Source organism: Nerophis lumbriciformis, linkage group LG03, assembly GCF_033978685.3.
Source record: "Nerophis lumbriciformis linkage group LG03, RoL_Nlum_v2.1, whole genome shotgun sequence".
NCBI classification, from domain to species: domain Eukaryota; kingdom Metazoa; phylum Chordata; class Actinopteri; order Syngnathiformes; family Syngnathidae; genus Nerophis; species Nerophis lumbriciformis.
In genome coordinates, this window is record NC_084550.2 from 27,210,001 (window position 1) to 27,230,432 (window position 20,432).

Consider the following 20,432-nt stretch of genomic DNA (forward strand, 5'->3'; position numbering starts at 1 on the left):
ACACCCTCCGTCATTGTCAGAGATTACCTATCTAGTGGTGCGCCCAAGAAGTCTGGAAATGTGTCAAAAATATTAAATATACCGTCATTTTCCTGTATATAAGCCACACCCACTAAATTCCAGAAGTAAAAAAAATAGTTTTTTCCGTATATAAGTCGCACCCGGCTATAAGCCTCAGATATATACGTTGTGACATAAGTTATTTACACAGAAATTATTTGTAAATGTTTATTTACATACCTTAATTGGTTCCAAACAGTACCTGTAACACGGCAGTAAAACGGCGGACCAGACAAAACAGAAGTCATCGTCACCGACCCGCTAGCAGCGGCACTCTCCGTCCGGACATAAACGGACCTCAGAATGAAAATAACCGACGTTGTTGAAGCAACTCCTCCCTGCTCTTCCTTTACAACCTCCATTGTTCAATTAGAACATTACATTCTATTATTATTATTAATAATAATATATTGTATTTGTAAAAAGCTCTTTACATTGAGCAAACTACCTCAAAGTGCTACAGTGTATTAAAAAAACAATAAAAAGATAATAAAATAAATAAATACAAATTAAAACTAGAACAGCCTAATAGCCAGAACTAGCACACATACATCTTTTTATAAATAAGGGTTTTTAAGCCTTTTTTAAAAGCATCCACAGTCTGTGGTGCCCTCAGGTGGTCAGGGAGAGCGTTCCACTGACTATTATATTCTGTTAGAAAATGTTACTACTGCACAACACATTAACGTTTTATGGGAAACTTTGAGCCTATTCAAAGAGCAAAGAATGCTAAAGTATTCATGAGAAACACGCGTGGGACGTCTGTTCAAGCAAGTACCCGTAAGCAAGCGGACACCGAAACGTTGCTGTTTCATTGATAGCGTCGAACATTACACAAGGCGCGCTTAACAAAAAAAAACTTGTCAAAAATGTTTGAGTACGACTTTGGTAAACTACAAAGCCCGATACCCTAGTCAGACGTACTGTGCTTCAGCATACTGGTATTATTTTATGAACATTTTATGGGAAACTAAAAATAAAATAATGATAATGTGTAATGTTCTACGCTATCAATGAAACAGCAACGTTTCGATGTTTGCTTACTTACGGGTACTTGCTTGAACAGACGTCCCACGCGTGTTTCTCATGAATACTTTAGCATACTTTGCTCTTTGAATAGGCTGAAAGTTTCCCATAAAATGTTCAGAAAATAATACCAGAACTAGCACGCACAAATCTAAAAAAAGGCTTTTTTTTTTAGAAAGAAGGGTTTTTTAGCCTTTTTTAAAAGCATCCACAGTCTGTGGTGCCCTCAGGTGGTCAGGGAGAGCTTTCCACAGACTGGGAGCGGCAGAGCAGAAAGCCCCGTCTCCCATTATTATATTCTATTAGATCATTTTACTACTGCACAACACAAGAACATTTTATGGGAAACTTTCAGCCTATTCAAAGAGCAAAGTATGCTAAAGTATTCATGAGAAACACGCGTGGGACGCCTGTTTAATAAATGACGCGAGCAAGTACCCGTCAGCAAGCAGACACCGAAACGTTGCTGTTTACCATGAATTGATTAACGTGGACCCCGACTTAAACACGTTGAAAAACTTATTGGAGTGTTACCATTTAGTGGTCAATTGTACGGAATATGTACTGTACTGTGCAATCCACTAATAAAAGTCTCAATCAATCAATCAAAGTTCCATTGATAGCGTAGAACATTACACACGGCGCGCTTAAAAAACAAAAATTGTCAAAAATGTTTGAGTACGACATTGGTAAGCTACAAAGTCCGATACCCTAGTCAGACGTACCGTGCTTCAGCATACTGGTATTATTCTAAAAATGGCACCTATTAAGAGAAATATTATCTGCCGTTGCATTTTGCAGTATTATGCAAAACCAAATAACAATAATGTGTTAATAAAGTACCTCATCTTTTCTTGATAAATGTATTACACAAAAATAAATGTACTTTGTGCAATGACATATATTTACACTTTAATCATCTCTAATAATAAAACAACATATTATATCGTCATACGTTTCAAAACAATGTTTTTGTTCAAAAAAACATATGAAATAACAAGTGTGTAAGAAATTGAAATGCGCCTCCTTTGGCCAAAAATAATAATACAAATAATAAAATAAATATGTATATAGAGACATGCTGTAATAACTTGGAGTAAATAATGAAGATTAAAAAACAATTACAAACAAAAAAAAATTCATAAAAATAAGTTAACTAAAAGCAGTTTTTTCTCACAATGTGTCGACTTCTTTCACATAAAATTGGGAGCAATTTCTCATATTCTTTCTGTTTCTGTAACATTGCAATATTTTCTCCTAAAATTATTACTTTTTATATGTAAAATTATTACTTTAATGGAAAATGGTGACATTTGTCATATAAAATTCTGACTTTTATCACAATATTGGCAATTTTTTTCTTGTTCTTGTAAAACAGTGACATTTTTTGAGTAGAATTATGACTTTTGTCATAAAACTTCTGGTTATTATTATAATATTGCCAACATTTTCAAGTTTTCTTTATAAAATTGTGACTTTTGTCGCACAAAATCACGACTCTTTTCATAAAATTGCCAAAATGTTAAGCTTTTCTTGTAAAATTGCGACTGTTATTGAGTAAAATTCCAACTTTTATCATAATATTGCACAAATGTTCAGTTTTTCTTGTCAAATGTTGGCTTGCGTTGAGTAAAGTTACAACTTTTATTATAACACTGCCAACATTCTACGTTTTTCTTGTGAAATTGTGACCTTTTTATTGTGAAATTCCAACTCATTTTTCACAACAAGCTTTTTTTTAGTATGTATATATTATTAATGTTGTAAATACACTTCTTTATACATCTAGAAAGGCTGGTCCTAAAGAGGGAGGCTTTTTTCTCAGGTCTCCTGAAGGTACGAACTACACAAATGTGTGTGTGTGTGTGTGTGTGTGTGTGTGTGTGTGTGTGTGTGTGTGTGTGTGTGTGTGTGTGTGTGTGTGTGTGTGTGTGTGTGTGTGTGTGTGTGTGTGTGTGTGTGTGTGTGTGTGTGCTGACGTGGGATTGGGCAGTCGATACTATTGGAATCCACTCCTTCATGTCTGGCCACGAGGCAAAGCTCAAACGTCCTTGTGAATAGGAATCACCCTCATTAATCTCCACTCTCGCTCTCCACCTTACATTATTTCTAGAATCCCGCCCATGAAAGCCTCCTTCTGTCCAAACTTTTTCCACCAAGTATGACCTCGGAACACACTCGGCTCTCCAAATACCGCCGTAATTGCCGAAATTAAAGTCCGGTAGCGTAGTAGGCCTTAGGTTTTATTTGATGTTGGTGGCCACTGTAATGTTGCACGCAGTTTGAACAGTCACACTGTGTTGCAATATTTAATCAAGTGTTTCCTTGGCACACCAAGAGATCAGGGGTGTCCAAAATTTTGAGTGGTGGGGCCGCAGTGGGCTGAAAAGAATTGGCCAACTGCATGCAAAGTAAACATTTACATATGTGTGTGTATATGTATATGTTTTTATATATATATATATATATATATATATATATATATATATATATATATGTATATGTCTTAATAAGGTTATCCAAAAAATAGTGCTCGATACCGTAGTAGAGCGCAATATATGTATGTGTGGGGAAAAAAAATCACAAGACTATTTCATCTCTACAGGCCTGTTTCATGAGGGGGGGTACCCTCAATCATCAGGAGATTCTCCTGATGATTGAGGGTACCCCCCTCATGAAACAGGCCTGTAGAGATGAAATAGTCTTGTGATTTTTTTCCCCACACATACATATATATATATGTATATATATATATTTATTTATATATTTATGTATATATATATATATATATATATATATATATATATATATATATATATATATATATATATATATATATATACGTATATATATACGTATATATATATGTATATATATATATTTATATATTTATGTGTATATATATATATATATATATATATATATATTTATGTATATATTTATATATATGTATATATTTATATATATATGTATATATTTATATACATATATGTATATATTTATATAAATATGTATATATTTATATATATGTATATATATATATATATATATAGAATTTTGGATTTTCATTTGTTGCCACTTCAAATCATCAAAATTAAATGAAATAAACATTTGAATGCATCAGTCTGTGTGCAATGAATAAATAGAATGTACAAGTTACACCTTTTGAATGCAATTACTGAAATAAATCAAGTTTTTCAAAATATTCTAATTTACTGGCTTTTACCTGTATATATAAAGTACGCATCATGGTCTCCGACCTGACATTTTCACATTGTCCACAAAATGGTGACCATTTGCTTCCCTTCAGGTCTCACTGTATTTTTACATTTTATTTTTTTAAAACACACCCGCCGGAGCCCGCTAACATTTACTGAATCGCTGGTGTAGCCAATCATACTTTGCGTGTTTTTACGGGCTGATTTTGAACATTTTAAGTCATATTCTTCTCAAATAGTGAGGGGGTGGGCCTCTGTGTGACCTCGGAGGACATGCTTTATCAGTATCATGCGTCAAGCTTCTGAAGGTGTGCTCATTGTAGCCTTTAATCCTGACTTCCTCATTTTGATATTTAAAAAAATCAACTCACATTTTTCTATTCATTTTTGTTGTTCAGGGCATGTCCGACCGGTAAGAGACTACGGGGAAGACCACCTGGGGAGATTGAAGACCAGGCTGCCCTGCTTAGGCTGTTGCTCCCGCGACCCGACTTTGGGTAAGCGTAAGAAAATGCATAGATGTTATATATTGTACAATTTAAATGTATTTTTCAGCATCAAATGGTTCAAGTCAATCAAAAAAATGATTTTATTTGTTTTAAATTTCATCCGATGTTATGCAGAGGTGTACTTATAACAAGTTTACAGACAAATGCTGCTATTTATAGCCGCGGCGGAGAGTTTCCTGCCAAAGATAATTGACAAACACGGCTGTAAAAGGTGCATGTTTAATTGTGTTGCTCGTTAGATGACTTTGTGCACACTATTGTGCAGCAGCTCGTATATTTTACGACATGCGGGGAAGCTTTAAGGGGAAAAAAAAGGTATGACTAAGCAGGTGTTTCTTGCCCTGCAGTGAGAAAATAGGATTTTGTTCTTTCCACTTTCTTTAGGACTTTGGGAATATTTGCAGACGCGGAGTCATGACCCCGGGACCCGTGGCAGGGAATTCTATTCAGACCGGAATCATAAAGCCGCCCCGGCGACAAATAAATCATTTCTCCTGGTCACTTTAAAGAACAATCAGGGTGACACATCGCCCGCCGCCAACAACCCCGACGAGCTGACAGATGACACCGCCGTCTTTCCGGACTGACAGGTGAGCCTGAGATCCGGCCTTTTTTTTACGAGGGCGTGCGGTGGCACCGCGCAGCCCCACCCCACCCCCGCGCCGTGGCTCTTTATTGCCCCGCTGCGCCGGCGTGCCCCCGCAGCAGCCGCTAATCTAACAGTAAGCACAGTCCCAGCCGCTTACCGCAACATTTTTGTGACACAATTCCCCCGAACATGCGATGGGATCAAGCTGGCTGGAGACAGGGGCGTCAAAGTGGGGGGGTAAGAGGGGATGCAGGGGTCCCAAAGCACGAGGGGCGGCAGTGGGGGTCCCTGGAAATGTGTAAATATGTAAATTATTTTAAAAAATAACAAAAAGATTTCATAAATCTATCTGTGGCAGCATAGGAGAACATGATGTAGGAGTTAGCAACCCATTGCCCATAACTGTGGTGCGTTCAAGGACCCTTGATTAAAGTTAGTCACAAAGGCATCACTATTTTTTAAAGACAAACTTAGGAGATGGACGAATAACGACAACAATATAATAAGTTAGATTTTTTTCAACCCATTGCCCAAAACGGTGGTGCGTTCAAGGACCCTTGATTAAAGTTAGTTACAAAGGCGTCACTAATGTTAAAAGACAAACTTAGGAGATGGACGAATAACGATAACAATATAAAAAGTTTGATTTTTGCAACCCATTGCCCATAACTGTGGTGCGTTCAAGGACCCTTGAGTAAAGTTAGTCACAAAGGCATCACTATTTTTTAAAGACAAACTTAGGAGATGGACGAATAACGACAACAATATAATAAGTTAGATTTTTTTCAACCCATTGCCCAAAACGGTGGTGCGTTCAAGGACCCTTGATTAAAGTTAGTCACAAAGGCGTCACTAATGTTTAAAGACAAACTTAGGAGATGGACGAATAACAATAAAAATATAATACGTTCGATTTTTTTTCAACCCATTGCCCAAAACTGTGGTGCGTTCAAGGACCCTTGAGTAAAGTTAGTCACAAAGGCATCACTATTTTTTAAAGACAAACTTAGGAGATGGACGAATAACGATAACAATATAATAAGTTACATTTTTTTCAACCCACTGCCCAAAACGGTGGTGCGTTCAAGGACCCTTGATTAAAGTTAGTTACAAAGGCGTCACTAATGTTAAAAGACAAACTTAGGAGATGGACGAATAACGATAACAATATAATACGTTAGATTTTTTTTCAACCCATTGCCCAAAACTGTGGTGCGTTCAAGGACCCTTGATTAAAGTTAGTCACAAAGGCATCACTATTTTTTAAAGACAAACTTAGGAGATGGACCAATAACGATAACAATATAATAAGTTAGATTTTTGCAACACATTGCCCATAACTGTGGTGCGTTCAAGGACCCTTGATTAAAGTTAGTCGCAAAGGCATCACTAATGTTTAAAGACAGACTTAAGAGATGGACTGATAACGACAACAATATAATAAGTTACATTTTTGCAACCCATAAGTGTGGTGCGTTCAAGGACCCTTGATTAAAGTTAGTTACGAAGGCATCACTAATTTTTAAAGACAAACTTAGGATATGGATGAATAACAATAACTATATAAAAAGTTAGATTTTTGCAACCCATTGCCCATAACGGTGGTGCGTTCAAGAACCCTTGATCAAAGTTAGTCACTAAGGCATCACTCATTTTTAAAGACAGACTTAATAGAGGGACTGATAACGACAAAAATATAATAAGTTACATTTTTGCAACCCATAACTGTGGTGTGTTCAAGGACCCTTGATTAAAGTTGGTCACAAAGGCGTCACTCATTTTCAAAGACAGACTTAGAAAATGGACGAATAACGACAACAATATAATAAGTTAGATTTTTGCAACCCATTGCCCATAACTGTGGTGCGTTCAAGGACCCTTGATTAAAGTTAGTCGCAGAGGCGTCACTCATTTTTAAAGACAAACTTAGGAGATGGACGAATAACGATAATACCGTATTTTCCGCACTATAAGGCGCACCTAAAAACCACAAATTTTCTCAAAAGCTGACAGTGCGCCTTATAACCCGGTGCGCTTTATATATTGATACATATTAAGATTCATTTTCATAAAGTTTCGGTCTCGCAACTTCGGTAAACAGCCGCCATCTTTTTTCCCGGTAGAACAGGAAGCGCTTCTTCTTCTACGCAAGCAACCGCCAAGGTAAGCACCCGCCCCCATAGAACAGGAAGCGCTTCTTCTTCTACTGTAAGCAACCACCCGCCCGCGTAGAAGAAGAAAAAGCGCGCGGATATTACCGTACGTTTCATTTCCTTTGTGTGTTTACATCTGTAAAGACCACAAAATGGCTCCTACTAAGCGACAGGTATCCAGTTCATGAAAAGACGCAATCTCTCCATCCGCACACGGATTACTATTTCACAGCAACTGATATTCCTGTGAACCGCACTGTGGATACAACGGGAGCACGTACGGTGAATATTCGCACCACAGGGAATGAGAAGTCATCCTTCACTGTGGTTCTAGCTTGCCATGCTAATGGCCAGAAACTTCCACCCATGGTGATATTCAAAAGGAAGACCTTGCCAAAAGAGACCTTTCCAGCCGGCGTCATCATAAAAGCTAACTCGAAGGGATGGATGAAGAAAAGATGAGCGAGTGGTTAAGGTAAGTTTAAGTTTACGCGAAGAGGCCGGGTGGCTTTTTTCACGCAGCTCTGTCCATGTTGATATACGATTCCATGCGCGCCCACATCACGCTGGTTTTAATATATTATTAAAGTTTGACTGACCTATCTGACTGTTTTTTTGACATTCCTTTAGCGCAGTTAGATGCGGCTTACAACACGGGGCGGCTTATAGGTGGACAAAGTTTTGAAATATGCCGTTCATTGAAGGCGCGGCTTATAACCCAGGGCGCCTTATGGTGCGGAAAATACGGTAATACAATAAGTTCGATTTTTGCAATATTTTGCCCATAACGGTGGTGCGTTCAAGGACCTTTGATTAAAGTTAGTCACTAAGGCGTCACTCATTTTTAAAGACAGACTTAGGAGGTGGACAAATAACGATAACAATATAAAAAGTTTGATTTTTGCAACCCATTGCCCATAACTGTGGTGCGTTCAAGGACCCTCGATTAAAGTTAGTCACAAGGGCGTCACTCATTTTTAAAGACAGACTTAGGAGATGGACAAATAACGATAACAATATAGTACATTTGATTTTTGCAACCCATAACTGTGGTGCGTTCAAGGACCCTTGATTAAAGTTAGTCACTAAGGCGTCACTAATGTTTAAAGACAGATTTAGGAGATGGACGAATAACGACAACAATATAATAAGTTAAATTTTTGCAACCCATTGCCCATAACGGTGGTGCGTTCAAGGACTCTTGATTAAAGTTAGTCACAAAGGCATCACTCATTTATAAAGATAAACTTAGGAGGTGGACAAATAACGATAATGATATAATATTTTAGATATTTGAAACCCCTAACTGTGGTGCATTCAAGGACCCTTGATAAAAGTTAATCACAACGGCATCACTCATTTTTAAAGACAAACTTAGGAGATGGACGAATAATGACAACAATATAATACGTTAGATTTTGGCAACCCATTGCCCATAACTGTGGTGTGTTCAAGGACCCTTGATTAAAGTTAGTCACAAAGGCGTCACTCATTTTTAAGGACAGACCTAGGAGATGGACGAATAACGATAATAATGCAATAAGTTAGATTTTGGCAACCCATTGCCCATAACTGTGGTGTGTTCAGGGACCATTGATTAAAGTTAGTCACAAAGGCATCACTATTTTTTAAAAACAAACTTAAGAGATGGACGAATCATGATAGTAATGATGATAATAATATGAGTTTGATTTTTTTCATCACTTTGCCCATAACTGTGGTGCGTTCAAGGACTCTTGATTAAAGTTAGTCACAAAGGCGTCACTCATTTATAAAGATAAACTTAGGAGGTGGACAAATAACGATAATGATATAATATTTTAGATATTTGAAACCCCTAACTGTGGTGCATTCAAGGACCCTTGATAAAAGTTAATCACAACGGCATCACTCATTTTTAAAGACAAACTTAGGAGATGGACGAATAATGACAACAATATATTACGTTAGATTTTGGCAACCCATTGCCCATAACTGTGGTGTGTTCAAGGACCCTTCATTAAAGTTAGTCACAAAGGCGTCACTCATTTTTAAGGACAGACCTAGGAGATGGACGAATAACGATAATAATGCAATAAGTTAGATTTTGGCAACCCATTGCCCATAACTGTGGTGCGTTCAGGGACCCTTGATTAAAGTTAGTCACAAAGGCATCACTAATTTTTAAAAACAAACTTAGGAGATGGACGAATCATGATAGTAATGATGATAATAATATGAGTTAGATTTTTTTCATCACTTTGCCCATAACTGTGGTGCGTTCAAGGACTCTTGATTAAAGTTAGTCACAAAGGCGTCACTCATTTTGAAAGGCAGACTAAGGAGATGGACGAATAACGATAATAATACAATAAGTTAGATTTTTGCAACCCATTGCCCATAACTGTGGTGCGTTCAAGGACCCTTGATTAAAATTAGTCACAAAGGCGTCACTCATTTTGAATGACAGACTTAGGAGATGGACGAATAATAATAGTAATGATGATGATGATAATAATATAATAAGTTTGATTTTTGCAACCCATAACTGTGGTGCGTTCAAGGACTCTTGATTAAAGTTAGTCACAAAGGTGTCACTCATTTTGAAAGACAGACTAAGGAGATGGACGAATAACGTTAACAATATAACAAGTTTTATTTTTGCAACCCATTGCCCATAACGGTGGTGCGTTCAAGGACCCTTGATCAAAGTTAGTCACAAAGGTGTCACTAATTTTGAAAGACAGACTTAGGAGATGGACGAATAATAACAGTATTAACGATAATGATAATATGAGTTTGATTTTTGCATTACTTTGCCCATGACTGTGGTGTGTTCAAGGACCCTTGATTAAAGTTAGTCACAAAGGTGTCAATAATGTTTAAAGATAGACTTAGGAGATGGACAAATAATGATAATAATATAATACGTTAGATTTTTGCAACCCATCACTGTGGTGCATTCAAGGAACCTTGATTAAAGTTATTCACAAAGGCGTCCCTCATTTTGAAAGACAGACTTAGGAGATGGACGAACAATAATAGTAATGATGATGATAATAATATAATAAGTTAGATTTTTGCAACCCATCACTGTGGTGCATTCAAGGAACCTTGATTAAAGTTAGTCACAAAAGCGTATCTCATTTTGAAAGACAGACTCAGGAGGTGGACAAATAACAAAAACAATATAAAAAGTTTGATTTTTGCAACACATTGCCCATAACGGTGGTGCATTCAAGGACTCTTGATTAAAGTTAGTCACAAAGGCGTCACTCATTTTGAAAGACAAACTTAGGAGATGGACGAATAATGACAACAATATAATACGTTAGATTTTGGCAACCCATTGCCCATAACTGTGGTGTGTTCAAGGACCCTTGATTAAAGTTAGTCACAAAGGCGTCACTCATTTTTAAGGACAGACCTAGGAGATGGACGAATAACGATAATAATATAATAAGTTTGATTTTTGCATTACTTTGCCCATAACGGTGGTGCGTTCAAGGACCCTTGATTAAAGTTAGTCACAAAAGTGTCACTCATTTTTAAAGGCAGACTAAGGAGATGGACGAATAACGATAACAATATACGGTAATAACTTTGATTTTTTTCAACCCATTGCCCATAACTGTGGTGTGTTCAAGGACCCTTGATTAAAGTTAGTCACAAAGGCATCAGTCATTTTTAAAGACAGACTTAGGAGATGGACAAATGAAGATAATAATACAATATGTTAGATTTTTGCAACCCATTGCCCATGACTGTGGTGCGTTCAAGGACCCTTGATTAAAGTTAGACACAGAGGCCTCACTAATTTGAAAATACAGACTTTGGAGATGGACAAATAATAACAATATTGATAACAATACGGTGAGTTTGATTTTAGCATCACTTTGCACTTTGCCCATAACTGTGGTGGGTTCAAGGACCCATGATTAAAGTCAGGCATAGAGGCATCACTCATTTTCAAAGACAGACTTAGGAGGTGGACGAATAATAATAATAATAGTTTGATGTCCAGAATTTGCCCATAAATGTGGTGCGTTCAAGGACCCCCTGAATAAAGTTAGACACAGACGCGTCACTCCTACAGTAATGATGATGATAATAACATAATGAGTTTCATATTTGCCTTACTTTGCCCATAACTGTGGTGCGTTCAAGGACCCCCTGAATAAAGTTAGACACAGAGGCGTCACTCCTGCAGTAATGATGATAATAACATAATGAGTTTCATATTTGCATTACTTTGCCCATAACTGTGGTGCGTTCAAGGACCCTTGACTAAAGTTAGTCACAAGGGTGTCACTCATTTTTAAAGACAGACTTAGGAGATGGACAAATAACGATAATAATATAATGACTTTGATGTTTACACGAGACCATGACCGTGGTGCATTCAAGGACCTCGAGAAAAAGTTTTTAAAGACAGACTTAAGAGATGGACAAATATTGATAATAATAATGATGATAATATAATGAGTTTCATATTTGCATTACTTTGCCCATAACTGTGGAGCGTTCAAGGACCCTTGACTAAAGTTAGTCACAAGGGCGTCACTCATTTTTAAAGACATACTTAGGAGATGGACAAATAACGATGATAATATAATGACTTTGATGTTTACACAGAGACCATGACCGTGGTGCATTCAAGGACCCTCGAGAAAAAGTTTTTAAAGACAGACTTAAGAGATGGACAAATATTGATAATAATAATGATGATAATATAATGAGTTTCATATTTGCATTACTTTGCCCATAACTGTGGTGCCTTCAAGGACCCCTGATAACTTAATGATAAATAAAATAGTGTTTTATTAAGATGAGTTATGTGTAGCAGACACTTTACACTCTGAAGTGAAGCAAAACTTCACATATTTTTCATCCTATTGACAGATTATGACATTATTTTGTTTAAATTCATATTTTGTCCACTTTATATTGAAGTTGTTGGCACCTTTTTTGTAAAAAATAAATAAATAGAAATAGGGCTGTCAAATTATTAATTTCTTGTATCAGATTAATCCCATTTTAGAATTTGGATTACTCGTATTTGCATAAATAAAAGAATCTTTAAAAAAAACATATACATATATATATATATATATATATATATATATATATATATATATATATATATATATATATATATATATATATATATATATATATATATATATATATATATATATTTGTATACATGAATGTTTATTAACGTTTTGCCTGAATGCACGTCACTTATTTGCACACAACACTTGTTTGCAGGGTATTGTTTGGATTGTTTGGAGTGACATTTAGCCAACACCAGTCTTTTAACTCATTTTTGTGCTGACTTATGCATTTATCTGATTATTGATCATATAGCGTTTAAGGTAAAAATAGCTTGTGCTGTCTAAATTAGTGACATCATTAATCTAATGTGTGATCATTTAATATAATAATTATAATATTTAACAAGTCAAGTGTGTAAAATATAAGTAAGCTGCAGAAAAGGATGACGTCATTGACAAAGGAAGGCAGAAAGGTGATGATGATGATGATGAAGATGAGGAGGGACATCCTCCCCCTCATTACTTCTGACTTCCCGTCTTTGCCACCCAGGAGCGCGCGGTTGTTTTCCCGCCAGTTTCTCCCTGCCGGCAAACCACGAAACATGTTCCCCTCCCACGTCACGTGACTGCAGCCGCGCTATTTACTCGCCTGGCCTGGCGTCGATACAGATGATCATGATGATACTGTGCAGCGGCCCTGCCTCTTTAACTTCCGGTTTGTCCCAAATAAATATGACATTATAATATTACAAGTGAATATTACATTAACAAATAATAAACAATAATAAATATGACATTATAATATTACAAATGAATATTACATGAATAAATAATAAACAATAATAAATATTACATTATAATATTACAAATGAATTTTACATTAATAAATAATAAACAATAATAAATATGACATCGTAATATTACTAATGAATATTACATTAATAAATAATAAACAATAGTAAATGTGACATTGCAATATTACAAATGAATATTACATTAACAAATAATAAACAATAATAAATATTGCATTGTAATATTACAAATGAATATTACATGAATAAATAATAAACAATAATAAATATGACATTGTAATATTACAAATGAATATTACATTAATAAGTAAGAAGCAATAATAAATATTACATTTGGGGGTGAAGAAGGAAAACTGTCACCAGTGTAAAAATGTGAGTGGGGGAAATAAAGTGTATATATATATATATATATATATATATATATATATATATATATATATATATATATATATATATATATATATATATATATATATATATATATATATATATATATATATATATATATATATATATATATTTGTATATATCCATCCAACCATCCATTTTCTACCACTTGTCCCTTTCAGGGGTTGCGAGGGGTGCTGGAGCCTATGTGTGTGTATAAATGTATATGTATATATGTGTATATACGTGTATATATGTGTGTATGTATGTATATATGTATATGTATATACATATGTATATGTATATATGTGTGTATATATATGTATATATGTGTATATATATATGTATATGTATGTATATGTAAATATGTATGTATATGTATATATGTGTGTATAAATGTATATGTATATATGTGTATATATGTGTGTGTGTATAAATTTATATGCATATATGTATGTATATGTGTATATATGTGTGTATATATATATATATATATATATATATATATATATACATATGTGTGTGTGTGTGTATGTATATGTGTATATGTATATATGTATATGTGTATATATGTGCATATATATATGTTTATGTATATATGTGTATGTATATGTATATATGTGTAAACATGTATATATGTGTATATATGTTTATGTATATATGTGTATATATATGTATATATGTGTAAACATGTATATATGTGTATATATGTATATGTATTTATGTATATAGGTGTTTATGTATATATGTGTATGTATATGTATATATGTGTAAACATGTATATATGTGTATATATGTTTATGTATATATGTGTATGTATATGTATATATGTGTAAACATGTATGTATGTGTATATATGTATATGTATTTATATATATAGGGGACGGCGCGGCGCAGTGGGAGAGTGGCCGTGCGCAACCCGGGGGTCCCTGGTTCAATCCCCACCCAGTGCCAACCTCATCATGTCCGTTGTGTCCTGAGCAAGACACTTCACCCTTGCTCCTGATGGGTGCTGGTTAGCGCCTTGCATGGCAGCTCCCTCCATCAGTGTGTGAATGTGTGTGTGAATGGGTAAATGTGGAAGTAGTGTCAAAGCGCTTTGAGTACCTTGAAGGTAGAAAAGCGCTATACAAGTACAACCCATTTATCATTTATTTATTTATTTATTTATATATATGTATATATCTATATGTATATAGGTGTGTATATATATATATATATGTATGTATATATATATATATATATATATATATATATATATATATATATATATATATATATATATATATATATATATATATATATATATATATATATATATGATAGATTAAAGAACAATAATGCAAAGTTTTAATAAAAAGCACGTGGTGTGAGTGTGCGTGTTTAAAACGCGTGTCACTTGCCACGCCTTCGTTTCAATTACCTCCTGCTGCGTGTCCAATTATGTTCATTAACGTGGCAAACAATAATAAATTATGTTTATTAATGTGGCAAACAATAATAAAGGCGCACCCAAAAGAGAGAGAGAGAGAAGTTGCAGTGAGAAGGAGTTGCTTATATGAAGAATTAGCACGTATTGATAAGGCTTAATAGACTGATGGGGGGGGGGGGGGGGATTTGGGGCGCTTAATTTACTACAAGTGTCAAATAAGGAGGGGGGGGGGGGGGGTAATGACGCGCGCACCATTAATAGTCCGTTTTTAATTAATCAAATTTTTTATTTTAGTCACTTTTTCGTTACGCTTAATAGGACCTGATCAATCTGATACATTATTACCTATGTAATTAAAATAATAATTATAAAATTATAAAAAACAAAAAACATGATTTTTCCGTTAAATGTTCATACTACTACTACTACTAATAATAATAATAGCAAGAATATATTTTTTTTTTTCAGCAATAAATATTACAACAAAAATAACATCTGATTTATTTCGTTCTTTCATTTTTTATTTTTTCATTTTTTTATTTTTTGCATTTTACTATTTGATTTGATTTGGTTTTGCTTTCCAAACTCATCACGGCGACCCCGCGCCGCGCGGCCAAAAGTTTCTTGCGCGGCGGCATCGACCCACGCGGGACACGGACATTAATTTGCCGTCACTTCTCGCCGCACGCGAGCGTGACGCGCCGGTCATCGATCGATTCTGCGCAATAAAATAAATAAAAATAAAATAAATCATCTTTCGGTACTTTTCAAGGAGTTTTGTTTGTGCGCACGCAAAAACATCCACGCAATCACGGGCCTGCAAGGAATTAAAGTGGGAAAAATGTCAATTAATAATTGCAATTTAATTGTAATGCATAACAATAATTAGTGTGGGTTCTAAAGCACTTTAATCATCATTTTCCTACCGCTTGTCCCTCTCGGGCGACTCTGGAATATTAATCAGTCAGAATGCGGGATTTGCCGGGGAGTTAGTTAAAGAACATAGGGGCCCCCTCGCAGGGCCACTAAACCGCCACGGAACACAAACCGCTTTAATTGGAGGGAAAAGTGTCGGCCTATAAATCACTGAGGCGGGAAGAGTCAATTGGGAAATAATAACCTGACGCACTGACACGCGCCGTGGCGTGGACGACATCATCTCCACGTATGACGTGCGGCACAACAAGAAAAAATATGCATATTTAATTAGTCTATTTAAATGAGCGATGACATCATACAATGTCTAGTTATGAGCAAATATGTCAATAAAATATAGTAAACACGTATGTTTCTTAGAAATATGTTTTAGAATTGATAAAACATGTTTATTAATAATTATGCATGTTGAGTTTATTCAAATAAAAAACAAATAAAGACACACTTGTTTCAAATTCCTTAATTCCGATGACATTTGAACGCAACACATTTAAAAAGATAATATGTTATGTTATATGCATATTTAATTGTCCATTTGAACGATGACATAATAAGCAAATATATCAATAAAATATAGTAAACATGTATTCTTCTTAGAAATATGTATTACAATTGATGAAAAGGGTTTATTAATAATTATGCATGTTTAGTTTATTCAAATAAAAAAAGACAAACTTTTTTTTAAATTCCTTAATTCCGATGCCATTTGAACGCAACGCTTTGCACACGTGTCTTTATTAAAGATAATATGTTAAGTGCGTGGGTGGAAAATATGCATCTTTAATTGCTCTATTTAAAGGATGACATAATACAATGTATGTTTATGAGCAAGTATATCAATAAAATATAGTAAATATGTTCTACAATTGATTAAAAAAGGTTTATAATAAGGATGCATGTTTAGTTTATTAAAAAAAAAAGTAAAAAAAAAAAGACAAACTTTTTTTCAATTCCTTAATTCCGATGACATTTGAACGCAACGCTTTGCATATGTGTCTTTATAAAGATAATATGTTAAGTGCCTGGGTGGAAAACATTGGTCTATTTTAAACGATGGCATATAGTAAACACGTGTATTTTTATGAGAAATGTGATTTAGAGTTGATAAAAAATTATTTATAATAAGAATGCATGTTTAGTTTATTCAAATAAAAGCAAAAAAAACGACTAACTGTTTTTCAAATCCGATGACATTTGAACGCAACGCTTTGCACATTTGTCTTTTTGATCCCCACGTTTAAAAAGATAAAATAAGCACAAATCAATGAATCGATTTTAAAGACATCCATCACTTGAATCAAACTACCGATTTTAATATTTTTTTTTTTCTTTTTTTTTTTTTACGTAATTACAATGTCATGCCTATGCGTATTTTTTTCTATAATATTTTAAATTCCAATGCATCATTTTCCACATTTGCTTTATTTAATATTACAAAGTTAATTATTTTAAACGGATGTTTGGTAACAAAAAAAAAAAATGTATATATATATATATATATATAAATAAATAAAAAGTTAATGCACAAATAGGAATAAAGTAAAAATAATAATAAAACTGTCCTGTTATTTTAGGTTTTTTTTTCATTTGTAAAAGTTGATAAAATGTCAAAAATGTCATAATTTCACATTAAAGGCCTTTTTCAAAAAAAAAAAGGAAAAATGGTCATAAATCTCGCAAATGAATGATTCCGCCCTAACGAGGCGTGTCTTTATGGCCCAACAAATAAAATGCTGGACGCGGCCAACGTGACGCGGTGGCGGCAGCGGGAGCTCAGACTGCGGGGACGCCGGCTTTGGCTGCCGGCTCCCGGCCAGGACATCGGAAGGCCCCCCCGGGGGGAGTTTCCTCCGGCTGGGGCGTTGCTTGCTTAGGGGCCGGGTGGGGTAGGGGGGCGGGGTGGTGGTGTAAATTATTGTGGACCCCTAAGTTAACAGGTGTTTCCCTCTGCGTGCACGCGCGTGGAAATGGGCACGAGCACGCGCATTATTCTGATTATATTAATAAATCGTGCGGATGGATGGCAGGAATTCACTTTAAAACTTGTTTTTCCTCCATTTTAAATACACTTGAATGTGAAATAATTAAAAAGGCACTTAAATAAATAGTTGGTAGTGCTTTTCTGTGGATTTGTGTAGAAAATAAAATGAAAATGATGAAGCCACTTGGTTGGAAAGTCCGTGCGTAAAAGTTCATTAAAAAAATCGCGTATACGCGCAAAGTTCTGCTTCCATTTTAAAAGATAAATGCTGTTCGCTCGGACATTTCCACTAGAAGTTTGTCAAAGTGTTCTCTTAGAAGGACATTTTCTTGACGCGCGCGCGCAACACAAACAATTAAGCGAAAGTGCGCGCGCGCGCGCGGGTTGCACAATTGCAACTTGTGCCGGCGTCAACAACACCCGAGTAGTTTAGTACACACACAAAAAAGGAGAGTGTCACTCACCTCTGGGTGGAAGGATTCCGCGTACTTCCAAACGCCAACGAGGAAGAAGAAGAAGAAAGGGAAAAAACAAGAAGAAGAAGAAGGCAAAGTTTGCGGTGGTCGCGGTTGCGCGTCGGCGGCAGGGAGATAAAGTCGCAAGTAGTTCACACCTCCTTGTTGTGGCCGCCGGAGGAGGGAAGTGTGCGCGCGTGGGCGTACGTGGAAGCGAGAGAGAGAGAGAGAGAGAGAGAGAGAGAGAGAGAGAGAGAGAGAGAGAGAGAGAGAGAGAGAGGGGGGGGGGGGGGGGGGGGACTGACTTTCCACGCAGTGTGTAAAAGTGGCCGTGGAGCAGCCGCGCAGTCGGAACGCGCACAGGGGGGAAGGAGGATTGAGCCGCTGCGGGAGCGCCACGCACGGTGGCGGGGGGGGGGGGGGGGGGGGGGGTCTCAGCAGCGTGTGAGTGGAGGAGGAGGAGGGAGCGTGGGAGGGAGCGTGGGAGGGAAGGGTGGTCCAGGGTCCAAGAGCGCTTAGGAGGCGCAGTGCTGCCGCGCAGTGCTCACATGCGCCCCTGTCTTGAGGAGGAAAAAATAATAATAATACCAAACGTTTTTTTTAAAAGTAGGGTGGTCCCCATACCAATTTTTTTGGTACCGGTACCGAAATATTTCTAAATAAAGGGGACCACAAAAAAAATTGTCATTATTGTCTTTATTCTAACTTAGTGTACATGAAATATATGTTTATTAGTAGGGATGTCCGATAATGGCTTTTTGCCAATATCCGATATTCCGATATTATCCAACTCTTAATTACCGATACCGATATCAAGCGATACCGATATAATGTCGTGGAATTAACACATTATTATCTAATTTGGACAACCAGGTATGGTGAAGATAAGGTCCTTTAAAAAAAAAAAAAAAAAAAAAAAAAAGATAAAATAAGATAAATAAATGAAAAACATTTTCTTGAACAAAAAAAAAAGTAAAACAATATAAAACCAGTTACATAGAATATATTAATTAATGAAAATGGTATTATTATTATTTTTTATTATTTTTTATCATATAGCATTGGTTTTTTTGTGTGCTTGCCACCATGTTTCATCATTCCATGTACAAACTGTCCTCTGTCAAAAGCTTCTTCTAGCTTATTTGGGGGACCCTTTCACTTACCAAGATATTCACTACTATTGTAATTGTTATATGGTATTGTGAATAAACTAAACTTGAAACTTGAAAATGAGTAAAATGAAGTGTTAAAGGTTAGTACTATTAGTGGACCAGCAGCACGCACAATCATGTGTGCTTACGGACTGTATTCCTGCAGACTGTATTGATATATATTGATATATAATGTAGGAACCACAATATTAATAACAGAAAGAAACAACCCTTTTGTGAGAATGAGTGTAAATGGGGAGGGAGGTTTTTTGGGTTGGTGCACTAATTGTAAGTGTATCTTGTGTTTTTATGTTGATTTAATTAGAAAAAAAACACAAAAAAAACCATACCGATCATTTCCTACACTGTAAGAATTTTCACCGTTTAAATACAGTAACCTACTGGCAGCTAATGGTTCCAGTATATACTGTTTTTCTACAGCACACATACTGTGATTTATCACTACAGTTTATTACTGTAAAAGGTATCACAGTACTGTGCTGTATCAAATATACGCTTCACAGCATAATACTGTCATCTGTTTAGCGGCATTACACTGTTATTTTAGTGTATCTACTGTAATATCCATGAACAGTTAATTACAGTAAAATAATTGTAAGCACTGTAGACTGAGCTTTACAGTATAATGCCACTAGAAGTTAATGAGTTGAACTTTTAATTTTTCAA

At 35.6% G+C, this 20,432-nt stretch overlaps 1 protein-coding gene across 7 annotated transcripts in view; it reads right to left on the bottom strand.

The window, feature by feature from the left end:
- The window catches only part of rnf220a (ring finger protein 220a), a 482,952-nt gene extending 464,192 nt beyond the window's left edge, over positions 1 to 18,760 (bottom strand). For 6 of the 7 annotated variants that reach the window (XM_061936166.2, XM_061936135.2, XM_061936152.2 and 3 more), the window contains exon 1: positions 18,604 to 18,760. The gene's annotated coding sequence lies outside the window, so the exon portion shown is untranslated. The remainder of the gene's footprint in view (positions 1 to 18,603) is intronic. The other variant, XM_061936158.2, reaches the window with a different exon arrangement.
- Between the last annotated feature and the right edge of the window lie 1,672 nt (positions 18,761 to 20,432).